We start from the raw sequence: 18,454 nt of genomic DNA on the forward strand, positions 1-18,454 counted from the left end.
AGAAATTCTGGACCTAAAAAATTCAACTGGCATACTACAGAATGCGTCAGAGTCTGTCAATAGCAGAATTATTCAAGCAGAATGATTAGTGAGGTTGAAGACATGCTATTTGAAAATAGATTCAGAGGAAACAAAATTAAAAAAAAGCATGCCTATAAGACCTAAAATATAACCTCGAAAGGGAAGATTTAAGAATTATTGGCTTTTAAAGAGGTCATTCAGATAGATATCAGAGTAGCAAGTTTATTCAAAAAGATATTAACAGATAAGTTTATAGATCTAGAGATATATATCAATATTTAAGTACAAAAAGGTTACAGAACACCAGATTTAACCCAAATAAGACAACATCAAGACATTTAATAACCAAACTCCCAAAGGACATTTAATAGCCAAACTCCCAAAGGACAAGAATAAAAAAAAGATCCTAAAAGCAGGAAGAGAAGAGAAACAAATAGCATACAAAGACGATTCAGTATGTATGGCAGCAGATGTCTCAGTGGAAACCTTACAGGCCAAGAGAGAGTGACATGACATATTTAAAGTGCTGAAGGAAAAACAAATAAAAAACTTCTATCCTAGAATGCATATCCTGTGAAAATATCCTTCAAATATTAAGGAGAAATAACAGCCCCCCTCCAGACAAACAAAAGCTGAGGAGGTTTCATCACTATCAAAACTTTCATATAAGAAATGCTAAAGAAAGTTTTTCAACCTGAAATAAAAGGATGGTAACAAGCAATAAGAAACCATCTAATACAAAACTCACCAATAATAGTATGTACACAGAAAACATAGAATATTATATTACTATAATTTTGATGTGTATATTATACATATCTCTTCCCTTAATTAAAGATGATGCAAGTTCTGTGAACTTCATGACAGCATGGAGCTCGTTTTTAGGATCTTCCCTCACCTCCCCTCCAGGCCACAAGCTCAATGACCAGGATTAAGTTACAACAGAATCCAGTTGGAGTCATCTTGGGTCTGAGAAGGGAGTAAAAAGATAAAAAGACTATATTCCAAAAGAGGTGGATAGCCAACTTCTACTGGTAGAGTCTGGAACATACGTATGGGACTGTTTTATTTATTTATTTATTTATTTATTTATTTATTTATTTATTTATTTTGAGTGTCCTGGATCCAAGAGGCAAGAATAGCAAAATCTTTAACTGGTGTCTCAAATAGGTAGAATACCTTGTTCTATGAACCTGGGAATGGAAGCAGAAGTACATTGCTCACTCTCACTCTCAGTAATTCCCTTAGGGGAATTTATGTTTCCTGTACCCCAAATTCTGGAATCTTAAATATGTTAGTTACCAAGGAGAAGCACTTTCGACTAGGAAGATACAGGAGGACTCCCATTGAAGTACAAACTATGGCTAACAGCTGGTTACTTCAAGTTCTTGGAAAGCGAAGAACAGAAAATAAGAAGAATCATCATCTTAGAAAGGATAATTAATAATGATTATCAGAAGGAGAAAGGGATACTGTTATAATGGGGACAGGGAAAATATATTTGGTACTCAATGCACTTGGGCACCTTTCAGGTATATCCTTGCCAAATTTTCATGGCAAATGAACAAGTGTAACAGCCTTGGCCTAAGAAACCTGTGTAACCAGGGACTCAGGTTTCTTAGGCATGTGGGGGTGGATCATGCCACAAGGTAAATAACCGAGACAGGCGGATGTGTTAGTTGAAGATGAAGGGAATCCAGAATGAAAGTAAGGAAGAGACACACAATGAGTGTCAGTTGTTTCTTCAAGGCCAGCTATAGTAGCAAGGGCCATATATTTTCCTGTTAATCTTTTTTTTCTAAGTTTTCCCCAGAAAGAGAGGCTTACTGGGATCCTTCAGTAACTGTTCCCAGAATTGACTTGAAGAATTGTATCCTAGTATTGCAAGGGGTGGACTATAGAGGACACCCAGATTATCAGGACTGAAGGATTTATTTTCCCAAATGCTGGGAGTGCTTCCAGCAGATAGCTCTTATCTATTAGCCTTCTTTGGAAAGTGCCTAAATTCGAGAGAGCTGCTTTGCCCAGGGTTATAGCTGGTGCCCTGCCTTGGCCTATGGGACTTCTTGAAAAGTTGGGAATTCACATTTCTCTAATCAGCTCCAGTGATGAGGACCTAGTTTTTTATTTGACCACAGATACCGGAACTTGGAATTGTACATTGGTCAAAAGCACATGTCCTACCACCATACTCCACCATCCTCAAGGAGTATTCCTCATGTTTTTTTAGCTCATCACTAGTCCTCCCAAATCAGTCCTCTCTAGGTCTCATCACGATCTCCTACATCTGGGATCTTCTTTTGTGGTTCAGCCTGCTTTACTTACTTATCTTCTGTTACTACTTTGATCATACATTGGGACTTGGGTGGGTAAGCCAAAAATAAAATTCTAAGGTCCCTAACCATCTGAATGGACCCCTTCTTTCAGCCAAGGGCATTCCAAAGTTAACCTGAAAATCTTAGTTCAGGCCATTGTGGGAAGGGGGATCAGATATGCCTCAGTATACTCTCCTCCTTTTTGGAATTCAGGAAAAGCTGAACAGTGTTAACATCAACACAGATTTTAAGTCTAATAAAAACATTTACAATCTCTTCTCTCTGAAGTCTGATACCTGAAGGCTTCATCTCCATGAAAAAACCTAGGTCTTCATGACCACTTATTATAAACCAAACATTCCTTTCTATTGATAATAACGCTTTCAACCAAATGTCAATCAGAAAAATTTTAAATCTACCTATGACCTGGAAACCCCAACTTAGAGTTGTCCCACACTTCCAGATCAAACCAGTGTAAATCTTATATAAATTGACTGATGTATTATGTCTCCCTAAGTTGTATAAAAACAAGCTATTCCCCAACGATCTTTGGCACATGTTATCAGAATCTCCTGATGTTGTATCATGGATGTGTCCTTAACCTCACCAAAATAAACTTTCTAAATTGATTGAGACCTGTCTCAGATACTTTTGGGTTCACAGGTATAAGTGGAGTGAAGACTGACTTCCTTTCTCTCACAGGCCATATGAATCTTGATATCTAGGATGAGGCTGGGGAGGTATTTTCACATGAAAACTAGGGCATGTCTCCCTAAGAAATTGGCCATCTCCAGGACTCCCAAAGAAATAACCTTTGCTACGTGGTGATTTGCAGACCAATAGTGTTAAGGAGAGAAGATAAATCCCTCTAAACTGTAATCATCACAAAGCAAGCTATAATTTTAGAAATTGATACTTGGAAAGGTATTACATGTTGATGATTACAGTCAGGAAACTGGTGGTCAGAATGGAATGAAAGCAAAGAAGAATTAGAAGACAAATGGGATTTAGGTGGGATTTGGACTCTACAGAAAATCTCATGGCTGCCAGATTCAGCTAGAAAAGCTCATTATCAGTGTTTAACTTATTTTTTCTAATGCTAGCATATGTCCCCTCGTTTCCTTTGTAGTCACACCTTGAAGTGGAAGTGACTTTAAGTCAGTAGTCTCACCTTTCAGGGCAGGCAGACATGAGATATTACAAATCTATTGTAACTCTGCAGAGTTAAAGTTGCCTTCAGAATACAAATTTCATGTACCAAAGTAGCATTATGTTTTCTCTCTTCAGAAATGCACATCAAAACCACAATGAGATACCATCTCACACTGGCCAGAATGGTTATTATTAAAAAGACAGATATGTGTGTGGGACTTTCATTTATCAGACCTCAGGAACTCAAGCTTTCATGAGCCTCTGGGTGGACAAGTGCCAGCACTACTCCTTGGGATGGATGGAGTATCACAGGGAGCAGGCAGCCTAGCTGTACAACCTGGTGCAGGGTGGTGACTTTCCTCACCTTTAAGTGTATGGACCATCAGGTGCCAGAAAAAAGACAAGTGCTATGTGTGTTCTACATGAACTTTATGGTGTTGGAGTGGAAAAATTGAGAATTGAATATCATACCATCAGGACTCCATCTAAAAAAATTGAAATTAGCACCATTGCAAGTAATTACCACCTTGAAGTTAATCCCAGCGACGATGGAAATATTGATGAGGTAGTAATTCAGAAGATGTTGAAAACAGTGGCTCAATCACAGCAACTTGAAACAAACTCTCAGATATTTTAAAATGGTATTATTGACAGAAGTTGACAAACTCATTAAAGATGCTCAACATGCCTTGTAAAGAACCATGGAAAAGTGTGTGTCCACCTACAGATTGATCTTGTGCTACATCTAATGAGATACCACCTATTTGTAGTCGGTGCTTGGCAGTTTGTGTGCCTGCTTCCAGCATTGGAGATACTTACTATGTGTTATGTACTGTGTGCAAGAAGGAAGATCTGAATCTTCCTTCACAACCGACTCACAGACTTGCAGAGAAGTCCTGCAGAAATCTCAGAAAAGCCCTGCTTATGTGTGAAGTGGGATATCACTACAGACCTCATGGACATTTAAAGGATCATAAGAAAATATTATAAATAAGTCTAAGCATGTAAATTTGACAATTGAGATGAAATAGATTCCTTAAAAGCCACAAACTGCCAAACTCACTGAGAATGTACATATATTATATATATAAGAAGTATATGTGTGTGTAACTTATATATAAAACTATTTCTATTGAAGAAATTACATTATTAGTAAAGGCAAAAATCAGAAAGTCCTGAAAAAGAAAACTTTCTGTTCAGATGGTTTCACTGGCAGTGAAGAAAAGGCAAAATCTGCAAGATTGGTAAAGAAAATCCGCTAGGCTAGGCGACTTCTCTTTATTACTTGGTCTACCTCTAAGGTTTACCCAGTCAGGCTGTAGAGCTGTAGTTATAGAAGAAGGCCTGGAATGCTGGTCCCTGGTGGAGTAAAGAAAGGATCTGTCCACTCAGGGAACTTAGCCCTTTTTATAGTCCATACCATGAATACTGAGAACCTTGGAAATCCTTTCTCAAGTGAGCCTGAGCTTGCTTCCGGCGTCTCCATGGGTCTCTTTCTGAGTTCATCCCTATACTCATGAGTTGTTCTCAGAAAGTGTAAACAGAGCTTGGACAGGGTTAGAGGTGTTCACACAAACATGCAAGAAGACTGTTGCAGGGCAGAAGGGAGAAGAGGGTGAGAGGAGGGAGACCTGGGCCTCAGCTGGGAGCCAGGGAATGAAGGCTGGCTCTCCTCATTAGACCCTTGTGGTCTAGTGGGAGATTTCATGGGGTTTGAGAATACTAAACTTGAACTTGAAAGGCATAAAGGCATATTTTTTAGGGTAGGAGGAGAAAATGCATTTTATTCAGTCATTTGTTAACTTGATGAATGGCCTTTAAATACCTAGGCATACAGTAAATTGTATTCATTTGTACTCTTGTCTTGGGTCCCACAATGTAAGCACCAGGATGGGTTGGTGAGGAGACTTTGCTCACTAACAAATTTTGAGCTCCTAGAATAGTCTCTGGCACAGTGGGCACTCAATAATAATTTTGAATGACTGTGTAGATGAATGAATGAGTTTAGTCTTCCTATCATCCCAAGAAGAATTCCAGATATAAAGAAAGTGGCCTACTTGAGGGTGAAGAATGGGAGGAGGGAGAGGATGAGAAAAAATAACTATTGGATACTAGGCTTACTACCTGGGTAACAAAATAATCTGTACCACAATACCCCCTACCCATGACGCAAGTTTACCTATATAACAAACCTGCACATATATCCCTGAACCTAAATTACAAGTTATTTTAAAAAAGAAAGAAAGTGATACCTGGACACAGATTGTAGCATAATAGTCATTGGAGACTCAGAAGGGTGAGAGTGGAGCAGAGAGGTGAGGATTGAGAAATTACTTAATGGGTACAATGTACACTATTCAGATGATGATTGTACTAAAAGCTTAGATTTCACCTATGCAGTATGTTCACATAACAAAACTGCCCTTGTACTCCTTGAATTTATACAATTTTTTAAAAGGCAAATATAAGCATGCTTTCTTAAAAAAAAAAAAAAAGTGGTAATAAGAAGTCACTGACACTTGATAGAGGAATGAATAGATAAAGGACGATTTGAGAAGGAAAATCCTTTAAGGTGTTAGACACAAGGAATATGCTATTATTTGCCCTGACGGACTGTGTAAAACTTAAATCTATGAGGCTATCTCAGAACAGCCACATGGGCCCCAGTGGACTGTCACAAGCTGTGTTTCAGGACTACCAGTCTTAGTCATTCCCTTGGAACTCATTAAACCTCTGCTGTGAGCCCCAACCTTGAAGTGATGCAGCAGTGACTCACATAGCTTCCCTGCCCTCCAGGACTTTATTCAGTATCTGCCTTGTTTGCCAATGACAGGCTGATTCTCAAAAGAAACTTTGGCTCAAATATGATACCTGAACAAACAATCTCAGCATTGAAATACCCAATGGTATTCTTAGAAGAAAATAAATTTGAGAACGTAATGCAAGAAATTGTAGTAGTAGTACATGTTTGTCTCATGCCGATAAAAATTCTCCATTTACCATTTGAATCTAATTGAAACAGCATTTTCAAATAAATCCAAACTAGTTATGTTCCTGTAACACACAGTCATGGTTATTACTCAATTTCAAGATGAATTATCCTCAACCATTCGCTATATCAAGGGGAAAATGCAGCCAACAAGCAATATAATTATTTAAAAGAACATTGGAGCAACTAAACTTTGGCTACAATTACCACGTGAGTAAAACAGAAGGACAGAAAGTAATGTGTTAACTGTTTGCCATTCAAATGGCTCATTGAGTCTCTAGCAATCATATGGTACAAATAGGACATTTATATAACATGCAAATGTAGGGCCCAGAAAAAAATCAGCGGCAAACTTTCACACAGCTCATTGACTTATGATCTTTAATGAAGAAGCCACAGCGGAGCAATTATTTCACTGATACCACATTTATTATTGCTGTCATTTCCTCCTTAGCTCTGTTAACTGTGTTATTAAATAAACAGCAATACTCATGATTTCTTTTAAAATGCAACTAACTGCTATGTAGAGAACAGTGAAATAAAATAAAATATATTTATTAAAAAATGAATATTTGTTTAAGTTGTTTGTGAGTTAAAAATCCGTCCATTAAATAACACAACCAGACACAAGATACTGAATCCTGACATAAAAATAGGTTTGAAAGAATATATTTACCCAATATACACAACACAGAGCTATAGAATTGCTCTTGTTGATTATTCAGCTAAATAACATCTTTTGCCTTGATTACACATGTTTATAAAGGAAAATTGAAAAACTCATGTAGATTACAAAGCTATTACCATAACCATTCTACTATCAACACAGAACTATGAGAAATACAATTTACAAAGTGCTAAGTACACTTGTACACTGTACCCTGTTATACTTGTCATAAAGTTATTGGAGAAAAAGGAAGAAAAATTATTCTAAAATTGGAAAAAGGAAAGAAAAGTTTCCATAAAAATATAATTTTATTTTTTATTTTTATTTTTTAAATTATACTTTAAGTTCTAGGGTACATGTGCACAATGTGCAGGTTTGTTACATATGTATACATGTGCCGTGTTGGTGTGCTGCACCCATTAACTCATCATTTGCATTAGGTATATCTCCTAATGCTATCCCTCCCCCTACCCCCACCCCGTGACAGGCCCCGGTGAGTGATGTTCCTCACCATGTGTCCGAGTGTTCTCGTTCTTTAATTCCCACCTGTGAGTAAGAACATGCAGTGTTTGGTTTTCTGTCCTTGCGATAGTTTGCTCTGAATAATGGTTTCCAGTTTCATCCATGTTCCTACAAAGGACATGAACTCATCCTTTTTTATGGCTGCATAGTATTCCATGGTGTATATGTGCCACATTTTCTTAATCCAGTCTGTCACTGATGGATATTTGGGTTGGTTCCAAGTCTTTGCTATTGTGAATAGTGCTGCAATAAACATACGTGTGCATATGTCTTTATAGCAGCATGATTTATAATCCTTTGGGTATATGCCCAGTAATGGGATGGTTGAGTCAAATGGTATTTCTAGTTCTAGATCCTTGAGGAATCACCACACTGTATTCCACAATGGTTGAACTAGTCTACAGTCCCACCAACAATGTAAAACCATTCCTATTTCTCCACATCCTCTCCAGCACCTGTTATTTCCTGACTTTTTAATGATCGCCATTCTAACTGGTGTGAGATGGTATCTCATTGTGGTTTTGATTTGCGTTTCTCTGAAGGTCAGTGATGATGAGCCTTTTTTCATGTGTCTGTTGGCCGCATAAATGTCTTCTTTTGAGAAGTGTCTGTTCATATCCTTTGCCCACTTTTTGATGGGGTTGTTTGACTTTTTCTTGTAAATTTGTTTAAGTTCTTTGTAGATTCTGGATATTAGCACTTCGTCAGATGGATAGATTGCAAAAATTTTTTCCCATTCTGTAGGTTGCCTGTTCACTCTGATGGTAGTTTCTTTTGCTGTGCAGAAGCTCTTTAGTTTAATTAGATCCCATTTGTCAATTTTGGCTTTTGTTGCCATTGCTTTTGGTGTTTTGGCCATGAAGTCCTTGCCCATGCCTATGTCCTGAATGGTATTGCCTAGATTTTTTCTAGGTTTTATGGTTTTAGTTCTAACATTTAAGTCTTTCATCCATCTTGAATTAATTTTTGTATAAGGTGTAAGGAAGGGATCCAGTTTCAGCTTTCTACATGTGGCTAGCCAGTTTTTCCAGCACCATTTATTAAATAGGGAATCCTTTCCCCATTTCTTGTTTTTGTCAGGTTTGTCAAAGATCATATGGTTGTACATGTATGGTATTATTTCTGAGGGCTCTATTCTGTTCCATTGGTCTATATCTCTGTTTTGGTACCAGTACCATAATGTTTTGGTTACTGTAGCCTTATAGTATAGTTTGAAGTCAAGTAGCATGATGCCTCCAGCTTTGTTCATTTTGCTTAGGATTGTCTTAGCAATGGAGGCTCTTTTTTGGTTCCATATGAACTTTAAAGTAGTTTTTTTCCAATTCTGTGAAGAAAGTCATTGGTAGCTTGATGGGGATGGCATTGAATCTATAAATTACCTTTGGCAGTATTGACATTTTCACAATATTGATTCTTCCTATCCATGAGCATGGAATGTTCTTCCATTTGTTTGTGTCCTCTTTTATTTCATTGAGCAGTGGTTTGTAGTTCTCCTTGAAGAGGTCCTTCACATCCCTTGTAAGTCAGATTCTGAGGTATTTTATTCTCTTTGAAGCAATTGGGAATGGGAGTTCACTAATGAATTGGTTCTCTGTTTGTCTGTTATTGGTGTGTAGGAATGCTTGTGATTTTTGCACATTGATTTTGTATCCTGAGACTTTGCTGAAGTTGCTTATCAGCTTAAGGAGATTTTGGGCTGTGACGATGGGATTTTCTAAATATACAATCATGTCATCTGCAATCAGGGACAATTTGACCTCCTCTTTTCCTGATTGCATACCCTTTACTTCTTTCTTTTGCCTGATTGCCCTGGCCAGAACTTCCAACACTATGTTGAATAGGAGTGGTGAGAGAGAGCATCTCTGTCTTGTGCCAGTTTTCAAAGGGAATGCTTCCAGTTTTTGCCCATTCAGTATGATATTGGCTGTGGGTTTGTCATAAATAGCTCTTATTATTTTGAGATATGTTCCATCAATACCTAGTTTACTGAGCGTTTTTAGCATAAAGGCTGTTGAATTTTTTCAAAGGACTTTTCTGCATCTGTTGAGATAAACATGTGGTTTTTGTCTTTGGTTCTGTTTATATGCTGGATTATGTTTATTGATTTGCATATGTTGAACCAGCCTTGCATCCCAGGGATGAAGCCCACTTGATCATGGTGGATAAGCTTTTTGACGTGCTGCTGGATTTGGTTTGTCGGTATTTTATTGAGGATTTTTGCATCGGTGTTCATCAGGGATATTAGTCTAAAATTCTCTTTTTTTGTTGTGTCTCTGCCAGGCTTTGGTATCAGGATGATGTTGGCCTCATAAAATGAATTAGGGAGGATTCCCTCTTTTTCTATTGATTGGAATAGTTTCAGAAGGAATGGTACCAGCTCCTCTTTGTACCTGTGGTAGAATTCGGCTGTGAATCTGTCTGGTCTGGGCATTTTTTGGTTGGTAGGCTATTAATTATTGCCTCAATTTCAGAACCTGTTATTGGTCTATTCAGGGATTCAACTTCTTCCTGGTTTAGTCTTGGGAGGGTGTATGTGTCCAGGAATTTATCCATTTCTTCTAGATTTTCTAGTTTATTTGCATAGAGGTGTTTATAATATTCTCTGATGGTACTTTGTATTTCTGTGGGATTGGTGGTAATATCACCTTTATCATTTTTTATTGTGTCTATTTGATTCTTCTCTCTTTTCTTCTTTATTAGTCTTGCTAATGGTCTATCAATTTTGTTGATCTTTTCAAATAACCAGCTCCTGGATTCATTGATTTTTTTGGAGGGCTTTTTGTGTCTCTATCTCCTTCAGTTCTGCTCTGATCTTAGTTATTTCTTGCCTTCTGCTAGCTTTTGAATGTGTTTGCTCTTGCTTCTCTAGTTCTTTTAATTGTGATGTTAGGGTGTCAATTTTAGCTCTTTCCTGCTTTCTCCTGTGGGCATTTAGTGCTATAAATTTCCCTCTACACACTGCTTTAAATGTGTCCCAGAGATTTTGGTATGTTATGTCTTTGTTCTCATTGGTTTCAAAGAACATCTTTATTTCTGCCTTCATTTCGTTTTGTACCCAGTAGTCATTCAGGAGCAGGTTGTTCAGTTTCCATGTAGTTGAGTGGTTTTGAGTGAGTTTCTTAATCCTGAGTTCTTGTTTGATTGTACTGTGGTCTGAGAGTCAGTTTGTTATAATTTCTGTTCTTTTACATTTGCTAAGGAGTGCTTTACTTCAAACTATGTGGTCAATTTTGGAATAAGTGTAATGTGGTGCTGAGAAGAATGTATACTCTGTTGATTTGGGGTGGAGAGTTCTGTAGATGTCTATTAGGTCCACTTGGTACAGAGCTGAGTTCAATTCCTGGATATCCTTGTTAACTTTCTGTCTCGTTGATCTGTCTAATGTTGACAGTGGGATGTTGAAGTCTCCCATTATTATTGTATGGGAGTCTAAGTCTCTTTGTAGGTCTCTAAGGACTTACTTTATGAATCTGGGTGCTCCTATATTGGGTGCATATATATTTAGGATAGTTAGCTCTTCTTGTTGAATTGATCCCTTTACCATTATGTAATGGCCTTCTTTGTCTCTTTTGATCTTTGTTGGTTTAAAATCTGTTTTATCAGAGACTAGGATTGCAACCCCTGCTTTTTGTTTGTTTGTTTGTTTTCCATTTGCTTGGTAGATCTTCCTACATCCCTTTATTTTGAGCCTATGTGTGTCTCTTCACATGAGATGGGTCTCCTGAATACAGCACACTGATAGGTCTTGACTCTTTATCTAATTTGCCAGTCTGTGTCTTTTAATTGGAGCATTTAGCTCATTTACATTTAAAGTTAATATTGTTATGTGTGAATGTGATCCTGTCATTATGATGTTAGCTGGTTATTTTGCTTGTTAGTTGATGCAGTTTTTTCCTGCATTAATGGTCTTTACAGTTTGGCATGTTTTTGCAGTGGCTGGTACCGGTTGTTCCTTTCCATGTTTAGTGCTTCCTTCAGGAGCTCTTGTAAGGCAGGCCTGGTGGTGACAAAATCTCTCAGCATTTGCTTGCCTGTAAAGGATTTTATTTCTCCTTCACTTATGAAGCTTAGTTTGGCTGGATATGAAATTCTGGGTTAAAAAAATTTTTTCTTTAAGAATGTTGAATATTGGCCCCCACTCTCTTCTGGATTGTAGAGTTTCTGCTGAGAGATCCACTGTTAGTCTGATGGGCTTCCCTTTGTGGGTAACCTGACCTTTCTCTGACTGCCCTTAACATTTTTTCCTTCTTTTCAACTTTGGTGAATCTGACAATTATGTGTCTTGGAGTTGCTCTTCTCAAGGAGTATCTTTGTGGCATTCTCTGTATTTCCTAAATTTGAATGTTGGCCTGCCTTGCTGGGTTGGGGAGGTTCTCCTGGATAATATCCTGCAGAGTGTTTTCCAACTTGGTTCCGTTCTCTACGTCACTTTCTGGTACACCAATCAGACATAGATTTGGTCTTTTCATATAGTCCCATATTTCTTGGAGACTTTGTCCATTTCTTTTTACTCTTTTTTCTCTAAACTTCTCACTTCATTTCATTCATTTAATCTTCAGTCACTGATACCCTTTCTTCCACTTGATCAAATCAGCTACTGAAGCTTGTGCGTGCATCACGTAGTTCTCATGCCACGGTTTTCAGCTCCACCAGGTCATTTAAGGACTTCTCTCCACTGTTTATTCTAGTTAGTAATTCATCTAAACTTTTTTCAAGGTTTTTAGCTTCTTTGCAATGGGCTTGAACATCCTTCTTTAGCTTGGAGAAGTTTGTTATTACCTATTGTCTGAAGCCTTCTTCTCTCAACTTGTCAAAGTAATTCTCCATCCAACTTTGTTCCATTGCTGGCGAGGAGCTGCATTTCTTTCAAGGAGAAGAGGTGCTCTGATTTTCAGAATTTTCAGCCTTTCTGCTCTGGTTTCTCCCCATCTTTGTGGTTTTATCTACCTTTGGTCTTTGGCGATGGTGATGTATAGATGGGGTTTTGGTGTGGATGTCCTTTCTGTTTGTTAGTTTTCCTTCTAACAGTCAGGACCCTCAGCTGCAGGTCTGTTGGAGTTTGCTGAAGGGCCACTCCAGACCCTGCTTGCCTGGGTATCACCAGTGGAGGCTGCAGAACAGCAAATATTGCAGAACAGCAGATGTTGCTGCCTGTCCTTCCTTTGGAAGCTTCATCTCAGAGGGGCGCCTGGCTGTATGAGGTGTCAATCAGCCCCCACTGGGAGGTGTCTCCCATTTAGGCTACTTGGGGGTCAGTGACCCACTTGAGGAGGCAGTCTGTATGTTCTCAGATCTCCAACTCCATGCTGGGAGAACTACTACTCTCTTCAAAGCTGTCAGACAGGGACGTTTAAGTCTGCAGAAGTTTCAGCTGCCTTTTGTTCAGCTATGCCCTTCCCCCAGAGGTGGAGTCTACAGAGGCAGGCAGGCCTCCTTGAGTTGTGGTGGACTCCACCCAGTTTGAGCTTCCTGGTCGCTTTGTTTACCTACTCAAGCCTCAGCAATGGCAGATGCCCCTTCCCCAGCCTTGCTGCTGCCTTGCAATTCAATCTCAGATTGCTGTCCTAGCAGTGAGTGAGGCCCCATGGGTGTGGGACTCTCTGAGCCAGGCGCAGGATATAATCTCCTGGTGTGCCATTTGCTAAGGCCATTGGAAAAGTGCAGTATTAGGGTGGGAGTGTCCTGATTTTCCAGGTACCGTCTGTCATGGCTTCCGTTTGCTAGGAAAGGGAATTGCCCAACCCCTTGTGCTTCCTGGGTGAGGTGATGCACTGCCCTGCTGCATGGGCTGCACCCACTGTCTGACAAGCCCCAGTGGGAGGCACCCAGTACCTCACTTGGAAATGCAGAAATCACCCGTCTTCTGCATTGCTCATGCTGGGAGCTGCAGACTGGAGCTGTTCCTATTCGGCCATCTTGGAACCTAAAAATAAAATTTTAATATATAAATGGGATTAGTAGCATAATTAGTAAGTTAATAATTTTCCTATTTTAATTATTATCCAGAGTTTGCTCTTCAGTTGACTATATGCTTTCCATGTGTATATGTCTGTGTTGTTTATTGCTATAGCATTGTATGTATACATTCATCATTATATATCCTTAACAGACATAGAAATACTAGAAAAACTTAATCACTGTTTTCTTATTTCAGTTTCCATAACTTACCTTTAAATATGCCTGTGACATTTTTAAATTTATGTTATTATCATTTTTATCTCTAATATTTCTTTTTTCTTCTTCTTCTTCTTCTTTTTTTTTTTTTTTTTTTTTTTGACAGGATCTTGCTCTGTTGCCCAGGTTGGTGTGCAGTGGCACAATCTTGGTTCACTGCAACCTCCACCTCCTGGGCTCAAGTGATCCTCCCACTTGAGCCTCTCAAATAGCCGGGACTACAGGTGTGTACCACCACGCTTGGCTAATTTTGTATTTTTTTGTAGAGACAGAGTTTCTCCATGTTGCCTAGGCTGGCCTCAAACTCCTGGGCTCAAGTGATTCACCCACCTTCACCTTCCAAAGTGCTGGGATTATAGACATAAGCCACATGCCTGGCCTATTTTTATCTCTAACATTTCTTTATTTGTCTTATAGTCTTCTTTTTATTACAACCATTTGCAATGTAAGCAAAGCAATATTTTTGCTTTTTATCACCTACGGATATTAATTCTTCTTATGTTTTCTTCTACTCAGAGTATTGCCTCTTTTTCTTCTTTTTTTTTTTTCTCTGTTTTTTGAATTTTATCTCTGACCTGCATGTTAAATACTTTCTCAAATGCTTAATCATCCTAGGCTCCGAGGAACATACATCAAGCTGATATTTGGCAACTCTCCATGTGATTTTGTTTGTGGGGTAGTCATGATTGTGGTGGGGCAGTAGTGCCTGTCAACTGGTGCACTTCATTGTAGATTGATCAGAAGGAAACCCAGACCATTTATTTGTGGGACTTCCAAAGGTACAGTCTTGGAGTCTTTAATCTCCTGACTTCGGGATTTAGGATTCGAATAGGGAGAGAGCTGGGGACTCACTTTTCAGCAGACAGATTTTCTGTTAATCTCTTATTTTCAGTATCTGGACGTCACTCCCAGCCTTCCTTGTACCTTGTATTCCCAAGGCCCAATGCTTTTTCAATGAAGACCTTGGGAGAGTAAACATCCGGGCTTCTTCCAGAGTGGAGAAGGGACAGGTCCTTGGGGTTCTAGGAAAGACAAGGAAATCTAGATTTCTCACTGCTCCTTAATCAAACTTTCAAGTACGTTTTCTGTTTTTCAGTTCCATCTAGCTTTCCTGACTTCAGAAGTACCTGATGTGATAAATATGTGTGTGTCTGAGGGTGAGGTGGGGCTGTGGTGAGAGTTATCTTGCTTATTTTTGGCCATTCATACCCCAGCCACCACCAGCAGCTCACGTGTTATTGTGTCTTCTCTATTATGTCAGTTAAAGTACTTTCTATTTTTATTTATTCTCCATTCTCCTTTTCCCATTTTCTCTCTCTTATTTTATGGATTTCTTGCATTTTAATGGGATCTAGAAATCTCAAAAATAGTCATAGTAACAGTGGTAATATGCTATTTCTAAAAACTAAATAGGGAGTGATGAGAAATCAGGAAAAATCAACAACGAAAGGCAGTGAATTGGATAGTCTGATGGCCTGTGCCATCAGATCTCTTTAAATAAAGAGATTTTCCTTGTGGGGGTTTGTGAAAAGGGAGGATACATAATCCAGCAATAAGCATTAATAATAGCTAATCCTCTTCCAGGCCCTGTAGTACTTGGGTTGTGAGCAAAAGAAGCAGCTGCCACTAAGAGGGTTACCAAAGAAACAATCTCCTTGAGGTGGGCCAAGTGTCAATGAGCTCTGGAGGTGAAGGAAATTCAATACAAAAGAGGCTGAGGAAGTTGGGAATTTTGTCAATGCCACTTGAAGTGTTCCAGAAGGCATAATGGAAAGCCTTGGGAGCTTGGTAAAGAGTAAAAATTTGGCTTAGGTTATGAATGTTCAGAGTCCTAATGGATGACTTGAGTTGTTTGGACAACCAGCAGTGACCTAGATAGTGATGAGTGTAAGAATTAAAGGGCTTGTCCTGGTGGTCCACGGAAAAGATGAGTGATCAGTTTTAACAAGAGGAACCTTCTCAGGCCTGGCCTTTTGTATGACTGGGATTGGTGATACAGGTGGTGGTGTGGCTACAGGGACTAAGTCAAGAGTATCAGGGGCCCGGGGTGGGATCTCTCATTTTAGGAGCATATTGGGCTCTATGGCCTTCTTTATAGATTAAAGTAAATGATGTAGTTTACCCAAGCTCACCACAAACTCTAAGGTCTCCATCCACCCAACTGTGACCTAAATCTGCCGTCAGTGATATATGCAACCCCAGAAAGCATATCTGGGCTTTATTTTCCTCACCTATAAAATGAAGATGTTGGCCTACTTCAGTGCTTCTCAAACTTCTCCACCACACGGATCCTGGAGAAACCTGCAGGGGTGGCCTGAATAAACAGCATTTATCACATTGTAGCTTAACATTCAATGTGAAGTTAAATGGGAAATAATATTAGCCCTTGCAATGTGATCATTTCCTGACATATTAATTAGGTTTTACTTTTCTGCTGTAGAGAACCGTGCCAAGTTAGAGCTATAAGTGTAGTGCTTCCTGTATTTTTTCTCTTCTGTTTCATGGAGGTTGTCAGATCCGTGTTTTTTTCTATTTCATGTTTTTTTCACAGTGTGAGCTGAGAAGCTGATGAATGTTATTCATTCTGCCTATCTGTGCATGTCTGAACTCATGCAGACGCTATTGTAGGTGTAGAATTGGATAATGCAACGGAAAAACAGCATGGGCCATGAGAGAGATGGCATATTTCCCCTCAATCTGTGAGAAGGATAGAGTTCCGGAGCCTGTCTATAGGGCAGACTTAGGCCCCATTCCTGGTTGCACCCAGGAAAGTCTGTGGTGCCACCAAAAGCTTTACCTTGATCTGGAGGCTCCAGAATCAGAGAGTTCCACATCTGAGCTTAACTCTGTTGCAGCAGATTTGTTAGTTTTAAGAGACCCCAGGTCCTTGAACAGAGTATCAGCAACAATGGAGTGAAGATAAGACATCCTTATCCCATTGGAGGGACTTCATGGAAGACTCTCAGATTCTTGTATAACCCTAGAAGGAACCTTCCTGACTATTGCTCAAATTCTCTTTTGTGCCAGCTTAGCAGGTGGTGTTAAGAGTCACGTTTTACCACGTGTAAACTGTCTTGGCCTCCTTTCCTTCATTGGAGAAATGAAAGATAGACCTACATGATTTTTATGGTCACATCCAGCTTTAAAATAAAATGTAATTTTTTTTTTATCAGACAAGTGATCCTACTCTAAGAATTCCTTCCTACCCCATCTCCCCGTCAGTCCCTAACCCCAAGCCCACTCCCTGTTCTAACACAAGCAGTTTCACTAAGCCATTGTACTCTAAGTGAGAGAGAAATATGTTCTTCGCCAGTCCCTCTTGATGCTCTTATATGTTGGAGTGCTGGAGCTCATTCTGACCATTAAATTAGGAAATGTTGAGTAATTTATTTGTTCTTCCTCCTAGATGAGCCAACTTCAGGAAACACAGTAAAAATAGCAAGCTTCTTCCTTTTTTCCTTTTTTTTTTAAAGTGTTCTTAATTAAAAAGAAACATGATTTAAACCTATGGAACTCAGTAACATTTTTAAAAATCAGAAAAAATAAGACTTTAGAATACGTAAGAAGTGTAAGTTTAAGTTTTAGTAAACAGTACATTAAAATATAATTTTTTCTTAAGAAAAATATCCTAAAAGGAATTATTTGCTCCTCTGTGTACTTCAGAATAAGTAATTTCCCAACCCTTAATGCCAAAAGCATTTATACTTTTGAAGAGAATGAAAGGAAGCAGGCAACTGACACCTCCTTCATTAGTCGATCTGGTTTGTTCTCCATTGCCTTTTCCCCATATAAACCAGAGATATGACAGTCATCACTCTACAACAATCAGAATACCTCTTCATGAATCCTTGAGCACATGGAAACTCCTGAAAACAGAGTTTCCTCTATTAGCAGTAATATGTGGCAAAGTTAGGGCTTTAGCCCCCATCTTGACACAAATGCCATAACTATTATACTGTGCTATAGTTGGTAAGCAATGGCATTTACTAAAGATTACATCAAATAATTGTTAAGATTTTAGATTAACAGACCAAAGGTCAAATTTCAGCCTTGTTACATACTAAAAGAAGAAGTTTCTTGGGATTCCCAGGCAAGATATCCAAATAGGAACAGCTCTGGTCTGCAGCTCCTAGCAAGACCAACGCAGAAGGCAGGTGATTTCTGCATTTCTAACTGAGATACCTGGCTCATCTCATTGGGACTGGTTAGACAGTGGGTGCAATGCTTATTTTGCCATTAAGTAGTGGTCAGCCTTTAAATAAATGGGAAGTTGAGACTGCTGTTGAACAGTATGAACATGAACATGGCTCAATGACTTTTGGAAAGCACACACACACACACACACACACACACACACACATACACTCAAATATACACAAAAATCCACATTTTTTGGATGGGACGGTGAAGAAAATATTGTCCATCACTTGGAAGAAAATGCCAACCACAGCTGGACTTCCCAATGACGCTAAATGGTCCTCTGGCTGACACACAAGAAGTTTTGAAGGCGATGCTTGCTACTGAGGAGACATGTTTAGTGTTAATGTCAAATGGCTGGCTATTTGAATAAAAAAGGGTGGCTAATGGGGTTGCTGCCACTGTTAGCAAGCCACT

At 39.0% G+C, this 18,454-nt stretch overlaps 1 pseudogene; it reads left to right on the forward strand.

The window, feature by feature from the left end:
- The first annotated feature begins 3,325 nt into the window (after nt 1–3,325).
- Nucleotides 3,326–7,294, forward strand: LOC139361732 (replication factor C subunit 3 pseudogene; annotated as a pseudogene).
- Nucleotides 7,295–18,454: the final 11,160 nt, after the last annotated feature.

Source organism: Macaca nemestrina, chromosome 2 (genome assembly GCF_043159975.1).
Source record: "Macaca nemestrina isolate mMacNem1 chromosome 2, mMacNem.hap1, whole genome shotgun sequence".
In the NCBI taxonomy this organism is placed as follows: Eukaryota; Metazoa; Chordata; class Mammalia; order Primates; family Cercopithecidae; genus Macaca; species Macaca nemestrina.